At 38.9% G+C, this 6,000-nt stretch overlaps 1 pseudogene; it reads right to left on the bottom strand.

Annotated features, from left to right (window-relative positions):
- Positions 1-258: 258 nt before the first annotated feature.
- Positions 259-6,000, bottom strand: part of LOC113272637 — a 235,065-nt pseudogene continuing 229,323 nt past the window's right edge.

Genomic DNA, 6,000 nt, shown 5'->3' with positions numbered 1-6,000 from the left:
ACCTAGAACGATCTTGTTTACCCCAATGTTGGGGCATTCGACCAGTAACAAGATAATTCACTATATTCGCATACCAAGGTGCTTGGGTAACAAAGAACAGTTGTTCATCAGGAAAACTATCCCTAACATGAGGAGAATCATTAAGGGTATCCACAACAAGCCTAGACAAGTGGTCTGCTACTACATTTTCTGCACCTTTTTTTTATCTCTAATGTCTAAGGAAAATTCCTCCAACAATAGGATCCATCTAATCAATCTAGGTTTAGTATCCTTCTTGGAAAGAAGATACTTCAAAGCAGCATGATCAGTAAAGATTATGACCTTAGAACCTAAGAGGTAGGATCTAAACTTGTCTAAGGCAAACACAATAGCTAATAGTTCCTTCTCTGTAGTGGTATAGTTCAACTGAGCATCATTCAGAGTTTTGCTAGCGTAGTAAATCACATGAAGCAACTTATTTTCTCGCTGACCTAGCACAACACCAATAGCATAATCTGAAGCATCACACATGATCTCAAAGGGTAGGTTCCAGTTGGGTGCCTGGACTATGGGGGCGGTAGTGAGTAAATTCTTAAGCTTCTCAAAATCCTCTAAACAAGCATCATCAAAGACAAACTTAACGTCTTTTTCAAGCAAATTGCAAAGAGGTCTAGAAATTAAGCTAAAATCCTTAATGAATCGACGATAAAAACCTGCATGCCCTAAGAATGACCTAATATCTCTTACGGTTTTTGGGACCTGTAAAGTTTTAATGAGGTCAACTTTGGCTCTATCTACCTCTATACCCTTAGAAGATACGATATGCCCTAGAACAAAACCTGAACGAACCATGAAGTGACATTTCTCCAAATTAAGCATTAAACTCTTTTCCTTACACCTAGTCAAAACTAATGACAAATGATGCAAGCACTCATCGAAAGACGAATCAAACACTGAAAAATCATCCATAAAGACCTCTAAGAACCGTTCTACCATGTCTGAAAATATTCTCAACATACAACGCTGAAAGGTCGCAGGGGCATTACATAGCCCAAAAGGCATGCGTCTATACGCAAAGGTACCAAATGGACAGGTAAAAGTGGTTTTCTCTTGGTCTTCTGGGGCTATGACAATCTGATTATAACCGCAGTATCCATCTAAAAAGCAATAATGGCTACATCCAGCTAATCTCTCTAACATTTGGACGATAAAGGGAAGGGGAAAGTGGTCCTTCCTAGTGACCTTGTTCAATTTCCTAAAGTCAATAATACACGCCAACCCGTGGTCACCCGGGTTGGGATTAACTCATTGTTATCATTCTGGACTACACTAATACCAGATTTCTTGGGAACAGCCTGAACGGGGCTGACCCACTTACTGTCTGAAATGGGGTAGATAATGCCTGCATCTAACAGCTTAAGAACCTCGGTTCGAACTACTTCTTTCATATTAGGGTTCAGTCGACGTTGCATCTCCCTAGAAGGTTTAGTGTCACTCTATAAATAGATATGATGCATACAATCAGTAGGACTTATACCCTTAATATCTGCTACGGTCCACCCTAAAGCTTCCTTGTTATTCTGAAGGACAGTCACTAGCCTACTTTCCTGATGACTATCCAAGTCGGATGCTATAATCGCGGGTAAAGTTTAAGATGGGCTTAAAAACACATACTTCAGGTAATCTGGTAATGGTTTAAGGTCCAACTTATGAGGCTTTTCTAACGAATGAACTAGGGTAGACTCAGAAACGGGTAGAGGTTCGAACTTAGGTTTCCAGTCATTACTAGTGTCTAACAAAGGGGTTGAATCTAACAAAGCATTCACCTCATTAATCACATCGTCATCATCAAAATCAATCTCAAAGTGGGCTAGGAATTTCTCTAATGGATCTTCTAACAAAGTGTTTGGTAATGACTCCTCGACTAATGTTCCTATCATGTTTACCTCTTCTATGCTCGAGTCATCTAGTTCAGAGGGTAGCTTACTAATATTAAAAATGTTCAGCTCAATAGTCATATTACCAAAAGACAAATTCATAATACCATTTCGACAGTTAATGATCGCATTGGATGTAGCTAAAAACGGGCGACCTAAAATCACTGGTATTTGGTTCTCTGGCTCAGGGACAGGTTGGGTATCTAGTTTAACAAAATCCACTGGATAAATAAACTTGTCGACCTCAATAAGAACGTCCTCGATCACACCACGAGGAATTTTAACGGACCTATCAGCTAACTGAAGTGTCATCTGGGTAGGTTTCATCTCACCAAGTCCTAGCTTAAGGTACACATGGTATGGCAGTAAGTTCACACTGGCTCCTAATTCAATCAAAGCTTTATCCACACGGTGTTTACCTATTGCGCAAGAGATAGTAGGGGACCCTGGGTATTTATACATAGGAGTAGTGGTATTCTGAATAATAGAACTCACATGACTAACTAGGAAGGTTTTCTTCTGGACACTAAGTTTTCACTTTCGCGTACACATATCCTTAAGAAACTTGGCATAAGCGGGAATATGCTTAATCGCATCTAACAATGGGAGGTTGATAGTAACCTGCTTAAAAACCTCCAATATATCATTAAAGTTGGACTCCCTCTTAGTTGGAACTAGCAGCTGGGGGAACGGGGCTCTGGGAACAAAGTCGGGCTCAGCATGACCCTCATTGGTCTCTTTGGAGACTCTATCAGTCTCCTCATTTTCTGGCTCAGAAGGGTGAACTACGACATGTTCACTATCAGGCATGGCAACCGTATTGTCAACTTTCTTTCCACTCCTAAGGGTTGTTATAAAATTCACATGATTGTATGATTTCTCTCCTTTATGGTTAGGATCAGTTTGACTAGGGAACCTTCCATCTTCTATTTCACTAAGAAACTTAGCTTGGCCGACTTGAAGTTCTAAGTTAGCAAGAGACTGGGAATTATTCTTAAAATTCTGCCTGGTTTCTTCTTGAAAACCATAGTGGTTCTTTGATAACATCTTATGGTTCTTTGATAACATAGTAAGGGTTTCTTTTAAGGTGGAGATCTTTTTCTCAATATGAAACTGGGGTTGACCTGAAGAGTTCTTAGCATAACCAAAACCTGGGGTAGGCTGAGAATTACTAGACTGTCTTTGATTCTGACCCTTAGACCAAGAAAAATTAGGATGGTTTCTCCAACCAGGGTTGTAAGTCTCTGAGTATGGGTCAAACTTCTGACGGTTCTCAAACCTAGCAGTGTTATAGACATCATGGGCTTGCTCTTCACTAACCTGACCTTCCCAAAACAAGTTATTGGGTTCTACTCCACAACTAGACACTTGCGAGGCTCTAAACCTATCATCAGGTTCCACAAGAGACCCATGTTTAGGATGATTCAATTCCAAAGCTTCTAACCTTCTAGACAAAGCAGCAAACTTAGCATCAGACCCGAAGCTTGTATCTACCACATTGGTGCTACTTCTATTGGCCAAGAGTCTTTTAGGGGGGTTCAACACAAGACTCCCACTGTTGGGATTTTTCAGCGACGGCTCCTAAGAAGGTAAAAGCATCATCAACACTTTTACTAGTGAACTCACCAGCGCACATAGACTCAACCATGGATTTGGTTGAATAGTCTAAACCATCATAAATAATCTCTACGAGTTTCATCTTATCAAATCCATGGTGAGGACACTGGGATAGGAGATCATTGAATCTCTCTAAAAACCTATAAAGAGACTCTCCCTCTTGTTGCACACTATCACTAATTCTCTGCCTAACAGACGCAGTTTTATGCTTAGGGTAGAATTTCATATAAAAAGCAGCAATAAGTTCCTGCCATGTTTTAATGGATTCAGATGGTAGGTTGTTCATCCAGGTCTTGGCTTTATCTCTCAAGGAAAAGAGAAACATCTTATGTTTCAAGACTTCATCAGTAAGGTCTTTTATTCTAATTGTCCCACAAATTTCCTCAAAGTCCCTAATATGAAAATAAGGGTTCTCATCATCTTTCCCTAAGAATATAGGTATCATCTGAAGAATATTAGGTTTTATCTCGAAATTAGCCGTAGTGGCTGGCAATTTAATGCACGAAGCTCGGGTGGACCTAGTTCGGAACATGTAATCTTTCAAAGTTGCCATTGCTGGCACAGCTGAAGTACTAGGGGTACTTTCCTCACGAAGAGACAGATTCTCAAAACTGAAGTTTCCAAAAACAGGGCTCTCAAAAGAAGAGTCTTCGAGCTCCCCACTTTCACAAGAAGAATTACTAGGTTTATCACTAATCAAACGACCTAGAGTGTTTCTTTTCCAAGCCCGCTCCTTAGGCATACACTAATAAGTAAAAAAAAATTTAAAAGGAAGGGAAGTTCTATGCAAACACAAACAAGGATGACTCCACCACAGTAAACCTACTGATTTCTAGCAAACAAAAAGCATGAGGCTCCACTTAGATTGTTTCTAGACCAACTTATAATCCTTCGAAAGGTAATTCGTTACAATTTAAGCAAACCCCTCTGGAATCAATCCGAGTTTAAGAAAGTTGAATCGAGACAAGGGAAGCTCAGTGGAGCTTTGATACCCAAGGCCTCACCGGCGTTACAAGGCGGCGTATTCAACTCGCAGAAACCATCATGAACTTTGAAGCATGCTTAAAAGAGTAACCAATATTTTTCGAATGACTTTCCTATTAAGCTCGTTAGCCTATAGGTCTCGTTCTAGTCAAATTTTAGGCTTAGGTTCGTGTTTGGTTTCGTTTTCCTAAGGCGGGCAAGAAGGGAACGGTGATGAAATCCGAACCCTTATCTTGTATGGCCAATCCTTGCCCTTTACTAGGAAATTAAAGCAGCTGTTTCCAAATCCTGAGCATATATGCAAACGAAGGAATACAGTAACTCGCTGACAGGAGATTCGCGAGTATTTCGACAAACTTACCTCCCATACCAGACGGGGGATGAACCGGTGAAGTCGACTCGGGCCACGAATCCTATGTCATGTACGAACCCGAGGGGCCGAGGCGATATCGTAATCGTCGTCCTTCTCTGCAAACAATTGATATTTAAACTACCCTTCCGTAGGGTTTAAAAAAAAATAAAGTCCCAAAGTCCACAGTCCAAAGTCCAAAAATAAAGTGCAAAAGAAAAAGATAATCTAAAAAAAAAATTGTCTCTCTCTCTCTCTCTTTTTTTTAATTAAATTTTATTCTCCTTTGCTTTCGCTCCTTTCACTTTGCTTTTACTCCAAATCTTTAAGTATTCACCAAAAGCTTTGGCAAATTTTTCTTTCGCTCCAAATTCCAAAATCTGTAAGGAAAAGACAAAAACCCAGAAACGTAAAGAAGAACAAATAAAATGAAAATGAAAAACAAATAAAAACCTAAAAAAAAAATCTAAAAACTCTAGCCTAAAGACAAGTCAGCGTCGGCGGCACCAAAAATTGATGTGATTTTTAATTGAGTTGTAGTAAAAAGTTCGTTGAGACTTGTGAAAGCAATAGATTTTAGACTTAATTTTAAAGCAAAGAAAATAAAGCAAATAAATGTTGATATGTTGTGAAAATTATGGAGAGGCTGGAGCTAAGATTTCACTATTCATCAATACTTATGTGGTTCTAAATTAATTTAAATCATGCAATTTAAACAATTGATTCGATTCTAAAGTATTGCGAAAATCAGATTCCTAAAATATCAAATGTTAGTCACAAGTATAACGCATCAAGAGTCTAAAACTAAGCGTGCATCATCCAGAGAAAACACATTTGATTAATAAGAATCATTTAATTTTTTTTTTATCAATGCAATTAATCATATAAAAATATTGCATAAATTTATAAAATAAATATTACCACATAATTCTTGAGAGAATGGCTTCCTCCGTCGCCCCAAGGATTGGGTTTAGCTCATCATTAGGAAAACACGCTCAAAATTCATTTTTTATTGCTCAAAGGTGGTGTACAAATGATGAAATGGGAGAAACAAAGATAACCGGGTTTGCAACAGTTATAAGTGTTACAAACTGAAAAGAACGATAGAACAATACTGTCGATGATTCTCGACCC

This window comes from Papaver somniferum, chromosome 4, assembly GCF_003573695.1.
Source record: "Papaver somniferum cultivar HN1 chromosome 4, ASM357369v1, whole genome shotgun sequence".
NCBI lineage: Eukaryota > Viridiplantae > Streptophyta > Magnoliopsida > Ranunculales > Papaveraceae > Papaver > Papaver somniferum.
This window is presented reverse-complemented; position numbering and strand designations above follow the sequence as displayed.